The sequence below is a fragment of the Cnephaeus nilssonii genome, assembly GCF_951640355.1.
Source record: "Cnephaeus nilssonii genome assembly, chromosome: 16".
NCBI classification, from domain to species: Eukaryota; Metazoa; Chordata; class Mammalia; order Chiroptera; family Vespertilionidae; genus Cnephaeus; species Cnephaeus nilssonii.
In genome coordinates, this window is record NC_137087.1 from 23,062,655 (window position 1) to 23,075,780 (window position 13,126).

At 36.7% G+C, this 13,126-nt stretch overlaps 2 protein-coding genes across 4 annotated transcripts in view; one reads left to right on the forward strand and one right to left on the reverse strand.

Annotated features, from left to right (window-relative positions):
• Window positions 1-13,126, forward strand: part of CTNNA3 (catenin alpha 3) — a 1,396,025-nt gene that overhangs the window by 510,879 nt on the left and 872,020 nt on the right. The window lies entirely within an intron of this gene.
• LRRTM3 (leucine rich repeat transmembrane neuronal 3) overlaps window positions 1-13,126 on the reverse strand; it is a gene marked incomplete at its 5' end in the record, with an annotated part of 172,538 nt that overhangs the window by 49,342 nt on the left and 110,070 nt on the right. The window lies entirely within an intron of this gene.

Consider the following 13,126-nt stretch of genomic DNA (forward strand, 5'->3'; position numbering starts at 1 on the left):
ATTTTTAAATCTAAAATAATATATTAAATGTTTATATTGTCTCATCGTTTACGGCTCTTCAGAACTCCTTGAAGGCTCAATTTTGGTTTTCTCATCTGTATCTTTAATATATGACATAGTTGTCAATGAATTTTTGCTAGTTTAAAGTGATGTTTGCTTGTAATTTAACATTTCACAGTATATATTTTAAAAATATTACAGGGCATGGATTCTACTTTAAAGTGAATGTTCCAGAATTCATTTTTTAACCATATTGGTTCACCCTTTCTATCGTTACATCTACTAAAGTTTCAGTGGTCATAATTTACATCACTATCAGTATCTTAATATCACAAGTGTATAATGTTTAAAATTACAGGCATATAATGTTTAAAAGCATCTAGAAAAAATTTTTATCTCATCTTTTCATAAGAATCCATAACCTGAGGAGAGGGGGTGAGAGTAAATGTCACAGAGGGGAAACAGCAGCACGTGAGCTTGTCATTTTCATGGTCCTTTCGAGTCATATTTGTGACGGCAAGCAGGACCTTGCATCCAAAATGTCTGACATTTGCACAGTGTCCCCCATAATCAAATGGGAAACCAACACAATCTTTACCGAGTTACTAACGATGGTGGCCTTCTTGTTCCTTCACACAATTTCATGCTGTTTATCTGTGGAGGAAATGCCCGAGGGCTTTGACACATCAAGGCATCTTATCTGGAATCCTTAAGGCCAGATGTAGAGCAAGAAAATGTCAAGTTCACAGGGAGCGCCTGCGCCCTCACAATGTTAAAGAGCACCACTGGAGCTTGTTTCCCTTCATTGAACATTCACATTTTTGGCAGAAGCCAGAGCTGCATAATGCGGTGTAACAAACACTGTTAGAGCAAATGCTGAATTCATTACACTGCTTTAAAAAACAATGAATGGGCATGCGTGTCACTGACCTTCAACTCGACCAGCACAAGGAAGACAGGTGACTTCTATGGGGCAGCAGCAATCCCCTGAGCACCTGCTACGCTTTATGAGAGAGGGCCGGGTTGACTGTCTGAAAGGATTCTAAGTCCAATATTCAGGTTGATTTGTATTGGTTGTGAATAAGTTGATGTCTATTACAATCTACACTAATAAAAGAGTATGATGCAAATTGACCATACCTTCACAACACCCACCAGCCAATCAGGAGTGAGTATGCAAATTAACCAAAAAAGATGGAAGGTTAATTTGCATATGCAGGCACTGAGCAGCCAGGGGTGTTCCACACTGCCCCAGCTGCTCCGGGCCTCTGGGCAGCGTGGGAAGGCAGAAAGGCGGCTCTGGGCCGGAGCGAAGGCGGTGCTGGCAGCCAGGGGAAGGAAGGCTGGTTCTTGCATGAATCTTCGTGCATCGGGCCTCTAGTAATCAATAATTATCTTTTACACAAGGAAGTGGTGATTTCTGAAGCAGTGGGCTAACCTCCACACACTTGTTTAGACTTTGCAGGTACATTTTTGGGATGGATTCTTCCATCTGAATTATTTAACTATTTACATGACAGCCAGTGTTCTAGCATGATTTTTAACTTTTCTGGTCCCTTTGCTAATTTTTATTTCTAACTCCCAGATGTTATTTCTCTCCTGATGCTATTCCTATCTAATAAGGAATTATTAGATAGGAATAGCGTGAGGTGCCTGGCGGAATGCTTGATTCGTCACTGCGGCGAGGTAAGCGTTCCGTGCCCGGACACGGATGGGCCTCTGGGCAGTGGGTGCAGAGTGGCCAGGCCCCACAGAGAGCTACTGGTGCACTGATTCATGCGCAAGGCTACTAGTTATTTAATAATCATATATTTTAAAACACAACAAATATTATGTATTAAAAAGTCTCCTAGTAAGTATTATGCATCACCCTTAGGTGAATAGAGACATAATTATTTCGTTATTATAGCCTTAGATAAACTGAGTGGGACCATACATTTCCTTTGCAGTTCTGCACATTCAAATGCACTCATAAGAGCAGTGTTTTTTAGTAGGTTCTGTCTGATGCACAGGGAAATGTTTGTCTCCAGAAAAACTTCTTAGAATGAATAAGCTATTTCAGCATTTATGTTAACTGAAAAGATAATTTTATAAGGTATAATATTCAGGACTTCTAACAGCTGCTACACTCTTCTATACACCTGGTATTACCTGTAATTTTTCTCTAGTTCTAATTTTCAAAGTTGTAATTTGGGTTATAATGTTCCTCATGGTAATAGTACAGCTTATACTTTCATAATAAGCTCACTGCGAGGCATTTATTCACATATAATTGTAGAGCAAAGGACAGGTAAACTGCTATAAAAATAAAGGAGAACTTACCTGCTAATACAGCAACCTCTTAAATCTTTACTATGCAGAATTTTCTACACTTCAGATTAAAATTCTTGATTCTGTCTGAAAAATTAATGTCTATTGTGACTCTTCTCAAAAAAACTATTTTAGATTGATGCTGTTATCTGGACTTTTATAGGGAATGTGTTTCTTTCTACTAAATTTACATGTATTATGTATTAACTTTTTATGTATATGAAGAAATATATTGATATTTTCATTTTGTGCATTTCCTTCTATAGTTGTTAAGTATCAGATAATATAAAGAGAGAATTTTTTTAAATACCTCCTACAAATGGAAATCCTGGTTCTGCCAATGACCTGGTAATATTTTTGGAAAAACACTTAACCCTGTCAAAGCTTTCCTCACTTTAGGAAGTTACAGGGAAATGTTGTAAGACCTTCTAGGTTCACAAACACCTGGGTGAAGGATGCTATGTGCTATTTACGAGATTTAAAGTTTTTCAAAGCATTGGGCCTCCATTAGTTTTATAGTCCATTTAAACCCCTACGATATCAGACTGTAAATTAACCTCATTTTTACAGGTGGATTGCGATCTGATTCCTGAGCACATGTTCATGTTTTTTGTAACACCCCTTTCCTTCTCTTTGTCGCACTGCTGCTTCTCTCTACAGGAAATGATTTTAATTGTTAGATAGTAACTTCTTTTACTAAATGAAATATCGAGAAGCACATCGAAATGCCTAAATTTGAAGGAATGAAAGAAATAACTTTACAATGTATTTTTACTTCAGGAGTATATATTTTTTAGGATGGCTAATAATAATGAAAAATATGTGTACAACATATTTTAAATCCCAGAGGACCTGTGTGTTTTAATCTCTGATAATTTTTATAAATTAAATAACTGGGCCCCTTGATCTGAAATGCTTCATATAAACAATGCTATTGAAGCTAAATGAACAATTATGTTGAGTTTGCCACTATGGGTACACAGGCTACAATGTGGTAAAATGTAAAACCTTTCTTTTCATATGGCTTCTGTAAAAATCTTCTTAGTTTATTCATTTCAGTTCCCTTTGTGTGCCACTCTTTCTCTCTCTGCCCACTATTTAAATGTTGGTATTTCTGGGGTTTTGTCCTTGACATTGTTTTAATTGTACATTCTTTCTGGATTAGCTTAGTTATTTCCAGGACATCAACTACCAGCTAATGATGGCTTAGCAATATGTCTCAAGTTGTCCTAAACTGAACTCTCTAACTGTAACCACCACCATGTAGTCGTTCAAGTTAGAACGCGGGGTGTTATTCTTGATTCATCCCCCTCTCACACCACCCACACCGATTTAGTCATAAGGTCCTGTCAATTCTTCATTCTAAAAAAGGCTGGTAACTTTCCCTCCCCATCCTCTGTTGGTATCTTAATTCAAGTTCTATTCATTTTTTACAGCTTTCAAATTCATCTTTCTGTATCCATGTATATTTAATTAAAATCTCTTTTACATATTGATCTATCTGAATTTTAAGTATGATTATCACCCCCTCCACAAACATCTTACATGGTTTTCTTTACATAGAAGACATTTTCATAACAAGTAATTATCACTTAACAGGCATTTATTTGAGGTTACAAACCATATTTTTCCCTTTTTCATATTTTTTGTTTTATATTACCATATTGACACCTAGTAGGTGCTTAAAATAGTTTGGCTGAGTAAATGAATTAATCAAGAAAAAGGCTGCCATAAAACTAGATAACCACATATATCTAAAGTGTCAATTTTTTGCTTATACTTTGTTGAGAAATACATTACTTCCAAATAAGCATCATTTAAAAACTGCCAATTACTATCAATTGAAATGAGTAAACATCTCTCTTAGTCTGTTTAATGAATCAAATCCAGAGTCCTCACAGTAGCCTTCACAGCCCTCACTTAATTGACTCTCTTTTCTCTCCCTCATGTGTTCTAGTCCAACCACCTGGTCTGCTACTGACCCTTGAGCACCCAAGTCCTTGAGGCCTTTGAACTTGACAACTTGATCCCCTGCCTCGGAGATCTTTCAGATAGCTGGGTGGCTCGTCTCTTTGAATCTTTAATCAAATGTCAACTCCTCCTATTTAAAATTGCAATCTTTCCCCTCTTTCTTTTCTGCTTTATTACTTTTGACCATAACACAACTTGCCATCCAAGCTTCTGTACATTTTGCTTTTATCTTATTTAGTTTCTGTTTCACACAGCTAGAATTATAAGCATCATGAGGGGAGGGACGTTCGTCTGTTAGTGCTCACTGTTGTATTTCTATAATCCAAACAGATAATAAATAATTGTTGAAAGAATGAATCAATGAAAGAGTAAATTTGAGAGTATGCTCTTAAAAATAATGACTTACAGTAATTTATAGTGAAGAATATTTTTAATAAGGCCAACAAAATAGAGATAAGGTAAGGAGGAGGGAACCAGTGCAACAGCCATAACTGTTAACTTAATTGCTCTAATTCTGTGTCAAAGTTTTCCTTGGGCCTTTAAGCTTTCTTTTAGTCAAAACAAAAACAACAACAACAAAGAAAACAAAAGCGGGAGAAGTTGTCTAGTTCTGGTTTTCGGACAGGAGAGCAAAATTATAAAGAAAACTCTAATGTTGGAATTAAATGGGGAATATAAGATAATTTAATGAACAGTTTCTTTGTAAAATGCAGATGATGCTTCAGCGCTGGATTTTTTAAAAAGCAAACTTTGACAGAAGTTAAGAGTAACATTAAAGCTCAATACAAAGAAAGCATTTTTGTGATGTGTTCAGCTTGATGTGGCTCAGATTTGTAAGCTTAATTTGATTGAAAGATTGAAATTTTTGAATACTGAGGCAGGTGAATTGATAGTATATCTCAAGGTTGTTTTTTTTCTTACAGAACTATTCCTCCTGCCAAAGTTTCTGATTGAAACTGAGAAATTGCATGTCAAAAGCACCTCCAGTTGGAGTGTACTGATTCATACCAGAAAACAAGTACAGTTTCCTCAAATTCTTTACTTGCTCTCTGACCTCTAACTACCAAATTAAAAACACTTTTTTTAAAAAAGTACTAACATCTACAACAGCAGCAATAGAAACTTTAAAAGAATCTAACCTTAAATAAAGCATGTGAATATAGTCTAATTATATGCTTATTAGCTCCAGTTTGGCTTCTTAGAAAAGCAAATATGATCACGTGATACCCATGTTTTTAAGAAATCTAGAGATTCATGGTCTGAATATTTTTTAGTCATTGTTTTACTTATTCAGACAATATTTAACAGCTACTTAACGTACAGAGTACTGTGCTGTATATACATCTACTACATATGGCTAAAATTTGCACCTGCCCACGGTAATATGACAGTCTAGGAGGGGAAATATGCACAGATAATGCATGTAGGTGAGCATCAGATGACAGGTACAGAAGCTATCAGTATTCAGAAGATGAAGAGAGCACTTCTAACTGGTGGCCTCAACGAGGACTTCATTAAACCGGTGACACCTGAACTGCACCTTCCAAAATGTCCTTGCGCAGACATGGAGGGGATATTTCAGGCTGTAAGAATGCCAAGACAAATGGCATTACCAAGAGACATGTCGTCAACATATCAACTAGTGAATAGGTAACTGCACAAGACTTGTTTTTTTTTAGACTGCAGTGCATATGAAACAAATCGTAGGAAGCAAGACTGGTCTGGTAGGTTGGGGATCAGATTTTAAACAATAGCAATAGTACATGAAGGGATGTTAATCTTATTATGCCATCACTAGAGAGTCCGTTTTTTTGTGTCTGGGCAGGAGGTTGGTGGTGATGTTAATACTTGCTGTAGAGAAAGATCAGGTGTGGAGAAAACAAAATAAATGACCATTACAATAATACAGTTGTGGGTTATTAGTAAAGATCTGAGCTAGGATGGTGTTAGTGGAAGGAGAGAGATTGAAATGATGCCACAATCAGGGACCAGTATCTGAGGGCATAGGACACTAAAGGCATAGGCACAGGATACTAGAGTGTGTGACTGATTGTCAACCAACATGGAAGGATAAGAAGAAGGAATGTCACCTCTTTGATGTCAACTTGGATTTATCTTTTATTGGATGTTGTAATCCCATCATTTAGAACTAGAGGCCCGGTGCATGAAATTCATGCAGTGGGGGGTCGAGGGGGGTCAATCAACCCAGCCTGCACCCTCTTGCAATATGGGACTGCTGGCTCCTAACCACTCACCTTCCTGCCTGATCACCCCTAGCCACTCGCCTGCCTGCCTGATCGCCCCTAACCACTCGCCTGCCTGCCTGATTGCCCCTAACCACTCGCCTGCCTGCTTGATCACCCCTAACTGCTCTCCTGCCTGCCTGATCACCCCTAACCACTCTGCCTGCCTGCCTGATCGCCCCTAACTGCTAGCCTGCCTGCCTGATTGCCCCTAACCACTCGCCTGCCTGCTTGATCACCCCTAACTGCTCACCTGCCTGCCTGATCGCCCTTAACTGCTAGCCTGCCTGCCTGATCGCCCCTAACCACTCTGCCTGCATGCCTGATTGTCCCTAACTGCTCGCCCTCCTGCCTGGTCGCCCCTAACCACCTTTGCCTCGACCCCCGCTGCCACGGATTTGTCTGAGAGATTGTCCAGAAGGACGTCCGGAATGACATCCAGAAGGTCATTTGGCTGTCGGGTCTAATTAGCATATTCCGCTTTTGTTATTATAGATAGTATGAGCACACAATAGGCACTCAATTTATGCTTATTAAATAAGCTATTGCCCAGCAAATGATTGCATAGAATAAACTTCGGTGTGGGTAAAGAAAGTGATCTTGGTTGCCCTGAATTTGACTTTATTGGTAAAGGATATATCTATGGGCACTAGTTAGATGATTAAAAGCATTAGTCTAACAGTATTACAGCTGAAACATCAAGAGGACTTAAAAACTATATTTTTAAAAGAAATCTCTAGAATTAAAATTAGTATAAGTTTCTTCCTATTTATTTCTATGAAAATACTTCTTTTTAAAATTGTGAGTTTCTTGAAACCTCATGGGTAAAATAGCTATTGTCTTTACTGTTTTATGCACAGGTGGAAATACCATAAAATAATTCAGATAAAAGTTAAGGTGCTTTAATTCAAAAGTCAGCCGTCTGAATAATTTAAAATTCTACAGTGTGTTGAAAATTAAATAGAAGGTGTCATTCTGGAGTCCTGGAGCCTTCATTTTTCTAATACACACCAGATAGCTTATATGTCAGTAAATGAATGCCCATAATTCAGTGTGCTTTGATAGGGAGTTAATTGAACTGGAAAGATAAAAAATGAAACATATTATTTTTATTGGTTTTATACATCTAAGTGATATTTTCTGTTTAACTTCTTTTACATAGAATATGGTATAATGAAACCAGAAACCTTAAATATGGTAAGAATGTAATTTGAATATTTTCCCACTAAATTTTGAATTTTAATATGTAAAGTTATAACTCTAGATAGAAATCAGCAGCATCGATATGATGCCTCATATGTATCTGGCAGTATGTTGGCATACATACAAGGAGATATCAGTAGATACTATTTTTGCATCATGCATGATATAGTTTCATCACCTGTAGCAGAACCTCCACAAATCACCCACATATTCTTTTTCTCCTCTTAAATTCAGTTTTATTCAGTTAAACACCATTGTTCATGAAACCGAAGAGAGAAGCACCATAGCCCGGTGTGTAACAATACCAGTTCTGGAGTAAAAGAAACGGGAAGTAAGTGTTGGCTGCAACCATGGGGAAATTGCGCATATTTTGTAGGCTTAATTTCCCTCATTTATAAATAGAGACAGACCTCATGGGGGAAATAGAATTTCATGAGCTGATATGTGGAAAGTACATGTCCTACCTCATTTTACTAGAAAAGAACTTAGATAAAGGATGTATTGCTCTGAACTATTTTATACAAACCATAGGGTCTTATAACTGCTCAGAGTCATGATGAAAATTCCATGCTGAAAAAGTAACTGCTAAAATAACTGTTATCATTAATAAAGACTGGAATTAATATGGGGATAAGTATAAAAATTTGCTTGATATGTTTGGCTAGGATTACTCAAAATGACCACTCATCTGTTCATCTCACTTCATGATTTTATAATCTCCTGACATTGCCTTAGGATGCTAGGAACAATTCACACTCATTTCTTGGATCCTTAACACAAGAATTACATTAGCTTTGAGTAGCAACTAAGCTCTTTGTCTTCTCAAAGTGCATATTTCAACTTGCTGTTTTGGACAGTTTAGTTACTACTTTGAACAGCATCTTCCAAACCTCCAACACTTACATTCCAATTACTTGACTTCTCTAAAAGTGCTGTTGCTTTATTTCCTCTGAAAGGTCCTCAGAAATCTCTGGCAGTCTGTTAGTGACTTTGCTTAGCAGTCTTACCTTATTAAATTACCAGTGAAATGAAAAATTTGCTTCAAAATCTTCAAAGAGAACTCAGGTTTTGAAGTTAATTTAATGCATTTTTAATAAGCACAATGCAAAGTAGAAAGGGAGAATGTACCCAGGAGTGAAGATGAGGAATTATATTCTTAGATCTGATACTGATTTTTTTCGGTCATCTTCTGCAAACTACCTCACTTCTTGCTTTTTATTCCCTTCTGTTATTGAAAACTTTTAAATCTGTGAATTTCTACCTCATTTGAATGCTGAGCTATTATTTTACTAGAAAAGAATTTAGCCAAGTTATGCATTAATATATACCAATTTGGTTAAAGCATTAGGGTTTATTAATATCTGGGATGAGAATTTCATAATTAAAGTTCACTTTAGAAGTCATCTAGTTTGAACTCTTCTTTGAAAAGATGAGAAAACAGAAGCTGAGTGAATGGTGTAAAATGTGTGTATTCAGCCCTAGCTGGTTTGGTTTAATGGATTCAATTCCGGCCAAGGGCATGTACCTCCGTTGCAGGCTCAGTCCCTGGCCCTGGTTGGGGTGTGTGCGGGAGGCAAGCAATCAATGTTTCTCTTTCACATCCATGTTTTTCTCTCTCTGTATCTCCCCCTCCCTTCCATTCTCTCTCAAAATCAATGGGAAAATATCCTTGTGTGAAGGTTAACAATAAATGTGTGTATTTAGAGGTCAGGCAAGACACAACCAAATTACTTATTTTCTTGATATTCTGAATTAAATTAGCTCCCTCCTTTGTGTCAGTTTTATTTTCTTTGTGGATAAATAATGGATATAAATGAAAATATTCTATTTCTTTAAAAATATAAAAAATATTTACTTATTCTTATTTGTTTTTGTCACTTCAACACTAATTTATATATGTATGTTCCTTATATGTGTGTGAGTAATAATTCAAGACTATTTTGTTAATTCTCAAAAGACCCTAAATTTTGAGCTATTTAAATATTTCATACTTGAGAGGTATTTAAAAAGTACTTCTAAGTATATAAAGTAAATGGTAACATATGTGCGGTTACTTTAAAACTCTACCTCAGATGTTTCTTAACTTTCAACTTGAACAAAGCTCCGTTCTGTAGAGCAGAATGCTTTCAAGTTAAAGTGAAGCTGCCAAGTGTAAAACTATAATACATGAATGTCTGGTTTCCCTTGCAAATCATCCAACTGGTGTTTCAGGACAAGATTATTTGTTTTTACCAATTTGGCTAAACACTGAAAGCAGATTCCTTTGATGATTCAAATATACCTTTGATGTGGCTATTGCAAGATTATTTTTCTTTTTCAGAACAGTTTTTCATCAGAATGTTTGAAATAAAGGACATAAATATCTTAACAAAGCACTAAGGAGGCATTTAGAATATGTAAGTATAAGTTCTATTCGGTGTTGCCCAATAGAACTTTCAGCCGTGATAGGAGAATTCTATACCTGTGTTATCCATTCTAGCCATGTGTGGCTATTGAGCATGATTTCTAGTGCAACTGAGGGACTGGGTTTTTAATATTAATTTAAAGCTAAAGATAGCCATGTGAGATAAGTTGCTACACTGTTGGTCAGCTTGGGTATCGATTGATTTTTTTATATAGAGTCAGATTTAAAAGTAAATTTGTGAGGATATCTAGTTCTTTTATCCATATTTAAGTAGAGCCATACTTGTCTTTTAAAGAAAGTGAAACGTTATTTTTCACAGCTACCAGAAAAAGCCATCTCAAAATTCCCTGTAGTAACCTACACAAGTGTTAAATTCAATGTCAGAACTCATTCATGACATTCAAAATCTTTAGGTTTGAGTGTGCGCATGCTTTTCACTTGGAGTAGATGAAGACTTACTGTCTTTTCCTAAAACAGGAATTAAACCACCTCTTAACCAGGACCAAATAATAAACGCTTTAACCTCTCTTTATAGGTCTTTCCAACTTGAGTCAACCTGTTCTGAACTGCCCCCCTCCAAACTATCTGTGACCATATTTGCTTGTTAGTGTAACAGCCTCCAAATGGATTTGCTTTGGTTGCTTGGTTGAAAGATCCTGTTTCAACTGGAAGTTTAAGAATAGTCGAGGGCATAAGTGAACCTTTTAAAAGAGCTGTTAATAGTTAGCTAATGGAGTAGCAGCCTGGACAGAAAGGATAAGCTAATAAAAGATGTGAGTAAGCTGAATAATAGGGGGATGTTAGCAAAGATCAGTGATAGACAAAGTACACCTTTTGAACTCACCGTAATGTACTCCTACATCCACAGGTACTCCTGAACTAGTCTAATGTTATAAAGAGAATGCCCAGTGAGAACACTCAATAGGGAGTTCAAGGTAACTCTGAGTTGTATAATGATTGTCATGATTTTGAAGCACTTGGCCTAATTTCTTCGTGTTGCTAGAATGAAAAGTTGAGTTTTGCCTTATGCTTGCAACCAGATGTTAAAAGGACTGTTTAGTTTTGATATTTTTATACTAAACTGTTAACTGTCTACCTAGGGATTTCCATTCTGCCTTATCCAATTACTTGCCATAGAACATTTAGGAAGAAGCCTTAAGTGTATTGAAATTAGTTCACTAATCTGCTTCCATTTCTCTTAGCAGATATAAATTGTTTTAGATTTTTGAATACCCTAAAAAGTTTGTCAAATATTAAGTGGAAAGAAACTTCAAAAGAATTTTAAAAAGTGAATTTGTGAGGATATCTAGTTCTTTTATCCATATTTAAGTAGAGCCATACTTGTCTTTTAAAGAAAGTGAAACGTTATTTATCTCTGACTTGTTTTTGGAGCTGGCAAATTCTGTCCTATTGCACAAGTTTTTTGAAATAACTACATTCTATTCTCAAGGCGCCTATACAATTTTATAGGCTTTTTGACTGGTCTTTCTTTCTATTCCCCCTTATGCTGTCCACTGCCGGGTGCTACTTCCTAGATTTTTAAAAATAAAGCCTGATTGGCAAGTCCTAACTTTTAGTCAGGTAGAGAACATTAAATGCAATGGAAATCATGCAACCTGGGGGCAATACCTAGTCCCCTTATCTATTTTCTAGCTTTCAAGTCAATCAATAAAATTGTTGCTGTGAAGACTACACTTAATTTCTCTGCCTGTGCTATCGTGTTTGCAATATTTGTTAAATGAGGAAAATAGCCTAACCGGTTTGGCTCAGTGGATAGAGCATCGGCCTGTGGACTCAAGGGTCCCAGGTTCGATTCCGGTCAAGGGCCTGGTTGCGGGCACATACCCAGTGGGGAGTGTGCAGGAGGCAGCTGATCGATGTTTCTCTCTCATCGATGTTTCTAACTCTCTATCCCTCTCCCATTCTCTCTGTAAAGAATCAACAAAACATATTTTTTAAAAATGAGGAAAATGAATTTTTAAAAAAAATGGCAGAAAAGACTGGGCTCCATATGAAGTTATCCATAGTATGAATTGCAGCATACACGCTAAGATTAGGGCAAAGGAAAGTGTCTAGGATCAGAAGAGAATGAATCCTGGCTGTGCCCCAGTCTGCACTTCAGTTTGTCCTTTTCACCTGTGATACACAGTTAATACCAACTGCTTGACTTGCTTCTCAGAATGGTTATGAGGGTCAAGGGAGAAGGCATAGGTGGAGGCTTTGTAAGTCACAAAGTACTCTCCAGATACAGAGTGATCGTCGCCATCCTCATCATCATTATGGCACTCATTTAAGAGCTTATCATTCTGAAGCAAAGAGTAAGTATCAGTCTGAATTTATAAAGTTTTTGGAAGAAAATAGAGAATGTATACTTTCTGAATACTTCAATGGACTTGTCTTTCTTAAGCAAACTCTGAGAGAAGTATCTATGAACAATTTTATGAAAATGTCCTAAAACAGCAAAAGACAAGTCCCTATCATCGACAGAAATATCTGTATTTGATATTTGCTAAGTGAGTCGTTAAAGTAATCCAGGAATACCAATCTCAGATGAATGTCAGTTGAATGTCAGATGAAAAACTTTCAGTAACTTCCAGATGGGGAATAAAAAAGATCTGGTTGAGTCATTCAGCGCTCTCTTTCTTTTCCTCCTCTCTTCCTTCTTTCCTCTTCCCTCCTCCTTTCCCTTTCCTTTGTTCCTTCTTTCACTAGAGCACTTGCTCTGTCAGCAGAATTTGGAGGTGCTATAAGGATATAAAAGAAATGGAAGGCAAAAATCTGTGCTCTCAGGGAGTTTTCAATTTAGCTGAGTCTTTTGAAATTGTTTGTGATTTAGGTAAGAGGAGATGTTCATCATCATTTATTTTCGGAGAACTCAGAATTATCTCTGATTTGTAGAGAACGATAAAGAAGGCATGAGCCCTGAGCTACAGGGTTACTATTTTAACATGATCTTGAATTACAACCTCTCAGAATTAATGTGAGATATATATAT